This window comes from Microtus ochrogaster, chromosome 19 (assembly GCF_000317375.1).
Source record: "Microtus ochrogaster isolate Prairie Vole_2 chromosome 19, MicOch1.0, whole genome shotgun sequence".
In the NCBI taxonomy this organism is placed as follows: domain Eukaryota; kingdom Metazoa; phylum Chordata; class Mammalia; order Rodentia; family Cricetidae; genus Microtus; species Microtus ochrogaster.
Genome location: NC_022021.1, coordinates 47,953,564 through 47,962,682, shown reverse-complemented (window position 1 = coordinate 47,962,682; position 9,119 = coordinate 47,953,564).

Sequence of the window (9,119 nt, the reverse complement as noted above, 5' to 3'; positions counted from 1 at the left end):
AGTTCACTGAGATGATGTAGTTCACTGAGATGATGTAGTTCACTGAGATGCAGTGGAAATTTGCCTCCTTTTAAACTGGCTAATGATTTTCAAGAATCAGCTACTTCTGGTCATTTTAAAATTTAGCATTTATTTGCCTTTTAGCTAGCATCGTTCTTCTATAAACATGGATGAAGTTCAATAAAAGGAAATTCCCACTTTCTGTGTTCCCATTATGCATGTATCTCGCTATACAGCTACACCGAAAGCCAGAGGATGGTGATTAACCAAGTGTGTTCAGGACCAGATGTTTTGAGTCAAAGAAAGGACCCATGGGAGGTTCTGAAGGAAGAACCTTCTGCTAGACAGGAGGAGGGTTTAATTAAGAAAGAGCGTTAGAAAAAAAGAACATTTAAAGATTCACTATTGCCGTCACCCACTGTTTCCTACGGTTAAGTACCGACGCTAGAAGGCAGCATATTCTTTTCACTGTTTCCAATTTTTCTTAAAGTGCCCCTCCTTAAATTCTCAGGATCTCACACTGCTTAGAAACGCTGTAGTGTGTTTCGTGGCTGACGGCACAGAACAATAAACAGAAAACAAAGGGGCTTTGGCTCACAGTATGACAGTCTACTTTTCAGAGATTGTTGAATATTTGTCAATAGTGGCAGTTTATTTGGCATTTTAACACAAATATGAATTCTTACTGTGGTTCATTCAATTAAGACATATGATACACAAAAGAACAAATAATTCAGTAAAAAAAAAAAAAATGGGGCATAGACCTAAACAGAAATCTCAACAGAGGAATCTAAGATGGCTGAAAGAGACTTAAGAAAATCTCAATATTCTTAGTCACCAGAGAAATGCAAATCAAAACGACTCTGAGATTCCATCTTACACCTGTAAGAATGGCCAAGATCAAAAACACTGATGACAACTTATGCTGGAGAGGTTGTGGGGAAAAGGGAACATTTCTGCATTGCTGGTGGGAGTGCAAACTGGTACAGCCCCTTTGGATGTCAGTGTGGTGATTTCTCAGAAAATTAGGAAACAACCTTCCTCAAGACCCAGTAATACCACTTTTGGATATATATCCAAAGGATGCTCAGTCATAGCACAAGGACATGTGCTCAACTTTATAGCAGCGTTGTTTAAGCCAGACCCAGAAAGACAAATATCATATGTACTCACTCAAAGTGGCTTTTAGACATAAAAAAGCAAAGAAGAATGAGCCCACAATTCACAATCCCAGAGAACCTAGACAACAATGAGGACCCTAAGGGAAACATACATGGATCTAATCTACATGGAAAGTAGAAAAAGACAAGATCTCCTGAGTAAATTGGGAGCATGGGGACCATGGGAGAGGGTAGCAGGGGAGGAGAAAGGAAGGGAAGGGAGCAGAGAAAAAAATAAAAACATAAATAAAAAATTTAAAAATATTGTCTTGGAGAATTAGCTAAGGGGGAAAGCCCTTCCCTATGGTAGGAGGCCACTTTCCCAGACACCCCGAGACCCAAGAAGAGAGCTATAGCTTTATGCGGGTTCACCTTCATGTCGAATGCCTCTGTCTTCTTGCTGTTGTGACTGCTATTGCTCCCACTACTGCCACAGCTGACACCATCCTCCACCTACTCCTACAAGAACCCAGACCTTTGCCCTTCTAACATGAAGACCATAGCTCTGGCAGAATCTGCCAGGCTTTCAGTGCCAGGTCCAGACTGGAGTGTAGAAGGAAAAAAGTATTCATGTTCGTGTACGCACACATAAGTAAAAATAGAATAAATGTTTTATTAAAAAAGCCATACAGTACATCGAGCTGTTCACATCTGAAAAAACTAGTCAGCATGCTAGAGCTAATGGGCCAAGCAGCGATTTAATTAATAGTTTCTGTGTGATTGTTTTGGGGCTGAGCAGCTGAGAACTAACAGCCTTCTTCCAACAGTCTAGAGCCAATAGTTACAAGCAGAAATGTATCCACAAACAATGTTTTAGGATGCTTAGGAAGAGACAAGGTAAATGTATTGTTTGTTGAGACGACCATCAAATTTTGCATGGAATTTCTACCACGGGAGCCAAGTGTGGGGTCTGCGTTCCAGCTTATGGCCAGTCTCTACAGAAAACGTTCCCAGTGAAGAGTCACAATGCATGAATTCCAAAGAAATTGAACAGGCGCCATCTGCTCTGTAGAAAATGTGCTCCTATTGAGATCTTCCACCTTAGCTGTTCTTAGTTGTGTGACACACAAAGATGGAATGAAGATGCCAGCCGGCTGCAGCTTCCCGGGGCACCTACAGGAATGTAGGGATAAGTCCCGCGCCCTTAGGGGGCGTGTTCGTCTCGGGCTAATGTTTACCTATAAATCTGGCGAGCATGCTCACCACGCTCACTTCTGCTTACTCTGTCTTGGCAGGATATGACAGTCCTGTTTTATCCATTGATGTATGCTCTGTATCTCTGTCAGTGGTTGAGGTATGGGCATTTCTTTGCCCAAAGGCCAGTTCTGCCAAAAAGAAAGGCTCCAGGTGGAGTGTCTTTGGTGCTCAACATTCTCTCGGGTATAGAGCCTGTGGTGAGCACGCTCGCCAGATTTATAGATAAGCATTAGCCCGAGGCGAACAAGCCCCCTAAGGGGCGGGACTTATCCCTACACAGGAATACTTTATATGACTGATGGTGCCCATCTGCATATGGAGACCGCCATGCATCTTCCACACGAAGCAGTGAATTGTGAGTTACCAGTGCAGTAGGGAGGATTTTTATCAGCATATGGCACTGGCTCGGGAGTCCTCACCGCTAAAACAGAGAAACAGCGAGAGCCCACGAGAAGTCAGCCTTGATTTTCTTCACTATAGCCCCGATCTCCAGTAAAAAAAAACACAGTTCTCCTGACTGTTTGTGAAAAGGCTGCGGGGTGCTTTACAAAATGGGCATGGGATGAGGGCTCTTCCTATTCCACTACAGTCTCCCTGACAAAGCAGGAAACGCCCGAGGCTCCTGAACCCCTTTGATGGTCTTCTATGCAATGAAGGAGCTAAGACTAAGAACCAAAGCCAAGTCAGAGAGTAGAACACACACGTGTGGACAGTTCTAGTGATGACCCCTGGATTGTCCAACCATGAGTGCAGAATGCCCTGGACTCCTGAGTTATAAATGCTCTGTTTGCAGTTCCAGTGTGGTAGGCATGTGTGCTGATTACTGCTGACCGAACCCAAGAGAAACAGCCCCAGGTGGTGGTGGCTCACACCTTTAATCCCAGCACTCGAGGGCAATATTAGGTGGAATGAGACAGAAGCTCATTCCCTTTCAGTCTGAGGGTTTCTTAGAGGGAAGAGCTCTCTGGTGGCTTGGTTGCTTTGCTTTTCTGGTCTTCAGGTTGAACCCCAATATCTCTTTCTGGGTTTTTATTATTCATGCTACAAGCTTCAGCGAGGTGGGCCACAAAGGCAGGTGACGTTGGGGCTGCCAGCAAGGTTCCATGGTGGTGACACCGACGATAGAACTGGGCATAGGAAAAGGGAGCCCTCCTGCGATGAACCACTTCTTGCTTTCTAGTTGAGCATTGCCTGAGAAACAGTGGTGTGTCTCTTTGGGTACCTAGATCATAAAACAGGACAAAGCAATGAGTGAGGGCTGAATAGATGTCTCCTGTCCAGCTTTGCCTCACCTTCCAATGGACGGGCTTCATGTGCAATGCGGTTGAACAAGGCCGTCAACATTCAGTAAAATGCCTCTAGATGGCAGCCTGGGACAACTTTTGCCTGATTTTCAATTGCACCTTTTTTTCTTCTGTTTTCCCCATGCATAGAAAATAATACTCTTTTTTAAAAGTATGTACTTATTTATTATGTATACAATATTCTGTCTGTGTGTATGCCTGCAGGCCAGAAGAGGGCACCAGACCCCATTACAGATGGTTGTGAGCCACCATGTGGTTGCTGGGAATTGAACTCAGGAGCTTTGGAAGAGCAGGCAATGCTCTTAACCTCTGAGCCATCTCTCCAGCCTGAAAATAATACTCTTTTAGTGATAAATGTGGCATTTCATATTGCTGTTTGTGAGCTGGAGTGTTTTTATTTTTTCCCATTGGTCACTTAAAACACCGATTTTCAAAGTAGACATTTTGTGTCCCCTAAATCCCTAGGATAAAAGAACGGAACAGGCATCAGGTTTGGACTCAGGGTTGGGGTTAACGGGGCCAGCTAGTCACCTCAGTACCCTGCATTTATTTCTTCATGAGCTGGAGATAATGATGCTGCCAGGCCCTCCAGCCTTGTGTTGGGAATGAAATGAGGTCATCTCTGTAATGCAGCTAACAGCGTGAGGCTCACAAGGGCTTGTTAAGCTGAAGTCTGTCTCTCTCTGGGGGATGGGTAGGGTAGAGTAGAAGTCTAAGAAGCAAGTCAGCCCGTAACTGCGATTAGCTGAGCGGCCGTGGTAACTGCTTAGTGTTTTTGTATCTCAGCTTCCTCATGTGTACAGGGATATAACACCTTTGCTACAGTGCTCCACGCCTTACGCAGCTGGATAAAGCTTTAAGGGCGCATGAAGCCATGCCCAACAGAGTAGCTGGTACTGAGTTTTTGCCCACACAGGAGGGTGCATAACCCCTGAAGAAGCATCCGATCTACTTCCAGTCTTTCTGCGATACAGCAAGACAGGGAAAGTGAAGTACGAAAAAAATGTGTTGGATGATTTATGTCTCTTAGATCCTTAGAGAATGCTCGGCTGCCAGCATCTTCATCACACACATTAGCGATTCTCCCGATATCTCTGCCTCTGTGTCTTGGGTCTGACTAAGCTTAGATCCAGAGTCCCAACTGCTGTCAGGGTCATGTGAAAGGAATGTTCTAGACAGGGAGTAGGTGCAGCAGCGAGTGTGCAAGTCACGGACACACGTGCAATACACAGAAAGGAATCTGATCATTTGAAATTTGGTGCATGTAACACACATACACACATACACACACACACACACACACACACACACACACACAATGGACTTTGATCCAAATCTCACTAGACAACATCCTTCCATTTTTCTTCCCAAGTCCCCTCCTCCTTTTGTGTTTCTTCCCCTCTGTCTCTCTTTCCCTCCATTTGTCTCTCCTCCTCCCGTGTGTGTGTGTGTGTGTGTGTGTGTGTGTGTGTGTGTGTGTGTGTTTGTGCGCACTACATTGCATTCATTTAGGATTTCCTACACAAGCATGTGTGCTGGCTGGTTTTGTGTGTCAACTTGACACAAGTTAGAGTCCTCAGAGGAAGGAGCCTCCACAGAAGAAATTCCTCCATGAGATCCAGCTTAAGGCATTTTCTCAATTAGGGATCCATGAGGAAGAGCCCTGCTCATGGTGGGTGGAGCTGTCTCTGGGCTGGAGGTTCAGGTTCTACAAGAAAGTGGGCTGAGCAAGTCATGGGAAGCAAACCAGTAAGCAGGTCTCCTCCATGGCCTCTGCATCAATTCTTGCCTCCTGGTTCCTGTCCTGTTTGAATTCCTGCCTTCCTTCAGTGATGAGCAGCAACGTGGAAGTGTAAACCAAATAAATGCTTTTCTCCCCAGCTTGGTTTTTGGCTATGGTGTTTGCCATAGCCATAGAAACCCTAACTAGGACAGCACGGACGGGGTTGTGTGCATGAGTGTAAAGTAAGCGAGCTGTGCCCTAACTGTCTCCACCATCTGTGCCCCGTTACTGCACCACTGCTGCCCCCGTGTGCTGGCTGCTCCCATCCAGCCCTTCTTTGGTGACTTACACATCCGCAAATCCAATCTGCCATCCTCACCGGTCCGTCTGTCACAGAGAGGCCCCGCTTCCTTATGATGTTTGAGATTCCTGCTGAGTCCTCTGGGAGCACTTGTCGTAGCTTTAATTTCTCCACTGCTCTGATTTGTTGCATTTCCTCTTGGTAGCAGGAGGACAATTAAAGACTAATACTTCTAAGCTGCGTCAGGTAATTGAATTGCTCTGAGAGGAACACAGTGTTAAATGACGTCGATTGCAGCTTAATTTCTGGTTACCGTTGAAGTCTGCCAGGTTCACACTGGCTCTAGACTGGCATTTAAGATCTTCGTAACTGAATCTCCTGTGCTATCCAGGGTCGTTTCTTTCAGACTAGACTCACTGTCATGCAGTACAGCTCCTACAGAGCACGGCTACTTCTGTGGGAAGAGAGCTTCATGACAGGCTTTGATTGAAACCGAGGACCCAGTCACAGCTAAATGACAGGCGCTCGAAATTCTAAAGGATCCTGGGCAGTGAGGAGGGCCCTGCCTGAAAGAAGATCAGGTGTCAGCAGAACCCTGAGCTGCCCTTCAAGATTTCCCACAGTCCTCTGGGCCATCTTCTATGGATATTTGAGAGTCTCTGTCCCTGCTCAGAGACGCAGTTAGATTCTCACAGCAATCAGCATTAGAGGAAAACAAGGCAGAGGGGGCGGGTCTTGTATCTACAGGGCAGTGAACAAAGATGCTAAGGATACTGAAGGGGAATTAAAGGGAATCCCTGCTGTGAAGACCCAGGGAGACACAGCTGTAAGACGGGCAAATGAACCTGAAGGGACGGTGCATGCACAAATGTCGGTGGGGCAAAAGAGGACACCCTGCTGGTGCACCCAGCACCATGCCAGCACCTGTCCCCACGCACCCACACTCTACTGGGCCAAAGGATGCCGGCAAGTGCACTGGAGATGAAATGTAAGGGAGATCAGCAATCTGTGGGTGTGGGGGATAACAGCACCCCATAATGCAGTTTGTAAAATAAAGGCAGGAAGATTTGTTTTTGAGCAGAGGGGAAGAGTGCATATGTTGAGTTCCAGAAGCCCCTTTACAAAATACGAGACCACATGAGAAGAGACTGGACTGATGGAGACCATCGGGGCAGACATTTGGAAGCGTGTGACTGGCGTTCCCTGAAAAATGCTACCTCCTTCCTTTCTCCTCTTCGTACCCATCACATCTTCTTGTCTTCTTAAAGCGGAAGTTATTTGTCCTTTAATGTTGGCCGGCGGCATCCAAAGGGATCCCTGTGGAGGAACTGGTGAGCATAGTTACTTAGATAAACATAATCTAGCAAAATAAACCCTTTCAGAGTCCTGACGCTATGTGTGGATCTTTGGATGGGTGACATCTAAGGGAGATGCGTTTCTGTTCATTCAAATAGTCCCCTAATAAGCCATATTTATCTAAAAGTCTTAGTCATCTGAAAGTAAGTACTTTCCCGTTTTGAACAAGCTTATTGTCTGTTTGGGTACCACAGCCCTGTGCTGGTTGCAGCCCTGGGCTGGATGTCCTCAGATGCGCAGGGCGTGCTGAGTCAGAATGTGTTCAGAAGAACTGGCTCCTCTCTCTGTGCAGCCTGGCAGGGACATCCAGGAGGCTATCCCAAGGCTCCGCTGTGCACTTGCTGTGGATTATGACCATCCAGGAGATGGAAACAGTGGGTCACTCACCAGCAAAGGAAAGAACTGAGCATGTGCAGACGGGAAGATGTTCACACTTAGAAAAAGGAAAGTGTTAGTCTGAGACCGGAATTGGGATGCTAATGCCATTTACAGAGAGGAAGGTAAAAAAGAGAGCGTGCGTACAGGAGCCGAGCATGTCCACGGAGAGAGTGAGAGAGCAGAAGCTGGAAGGGTCAAGGAGACCCTGTGAGGGCTTGGGCATCTCTGTGGCGGCAAACATCCCTTACGCTGACTGCCCCATCCTTGTCATGTTGTGAGTCTTTCTTTCCTCACACTGGAAACTCCTGTGGAGCAGAGTTACTTGGAGCAGTCCTCAGGGGAGCTGGGGTGGCTATGGCCCACAGAGATGAACTGTTTCGATGACCTGAAGGGGATTGACAGCATCCATGGAGCCTCCAAGTTCACTCACACGCTTGGGGAATCTTAATCCAACAAGGTACCAGTTGTGTCCACTCACAGGCCCAGAGAAGACACAAGGAAATTGGGCCTCGTCCTTGTTAATTTCCCAAATTGAAAGAACAAATTAGATTTCTGGACACAATGGAGAAAGATAAAAGGGCTGGGTGAAGGACATGCGCACTCCTGCTGGCAGACCCAACAGTGATGCTTACAAACACTGCCAGTCTGAAGTGGGTACCATGACCCTTTGTCAACCTGAGACAGATAGATCAGGAGTGGCGTTGGCAGGATTGGTCGCGTTGGGGAAGGTTATCGTAACTGCTAAGTTATATTGGATTTTCCCTTTTGTGCTCAGATGGGTTCCGAAGGGAGAGATTTGCACTGTGGTGCTGTTGTGTATCCTTCAAACTATTCTTCCTGCCCGGTTCACTCTGGTCACACCAAAGTACACACCCAGGGGATAAAAACATGGAAAAAGATATGGTCACATCTTCCTATCACTAAAAAAGCCTAAGTTCTTTTAGCAAAATTTTTTTATTAAAACAGGAAGTTTTGCTAATTGGAATTAATTTTGCTAATTGGAATAAAGGCAGAGGTCATGCTAAGGAAGCATTTTGTTTTCCGTGTTTAATGTGGTATGTTTTACTGACTTACATAATTAAATGAAGAGTGAGCCAAGATTGAAGAGGGTGACCTCTAGGGGGGTGGTAACTAACACTGAAGAACATGAGCTCTTTCCTTAAAAGGCCTCAACCTTTATTGCTAGAGACCTGAGGCTTGTTTTGCAAAGGGACAAGAACAAGGCACATTCAACTGATGCAACTCAGATGGAAAGCTGCGGCTAGAAGTTAGTCCCTGCAGCTCAGATGTCACCAGAGATCCCTGAAACAGGGCACAAGCGCATCCTAAAAAGAACCAGATGGAGCTGAAGTCACTTGACCAAGTGTTCAGCACTGTATAAAAACACCGCACCAGCCAGCTTAAACCTCAGCTTCTACAATGCATTCACTTCTGTTAAAATGACAATAAGTCAGAAAACATGACCTGGACCAAGAAAAAGAGTGATAAGCATAAATGAAAGGCAATGGCATTAGCACATACAGATGCGTGTGTAGATAGTGAAAAGGTGTATGTGTTTTATATAATCTGCATACATATCTATTTAATGATGTATGCATACATATGTAGGTAGATAGATGATAGGTAGGTAGATAGATAGATAGATAGATAGGTAGATAGATGATAGGTAGATAGATGATAGGTAGGTAGATAGATAGATA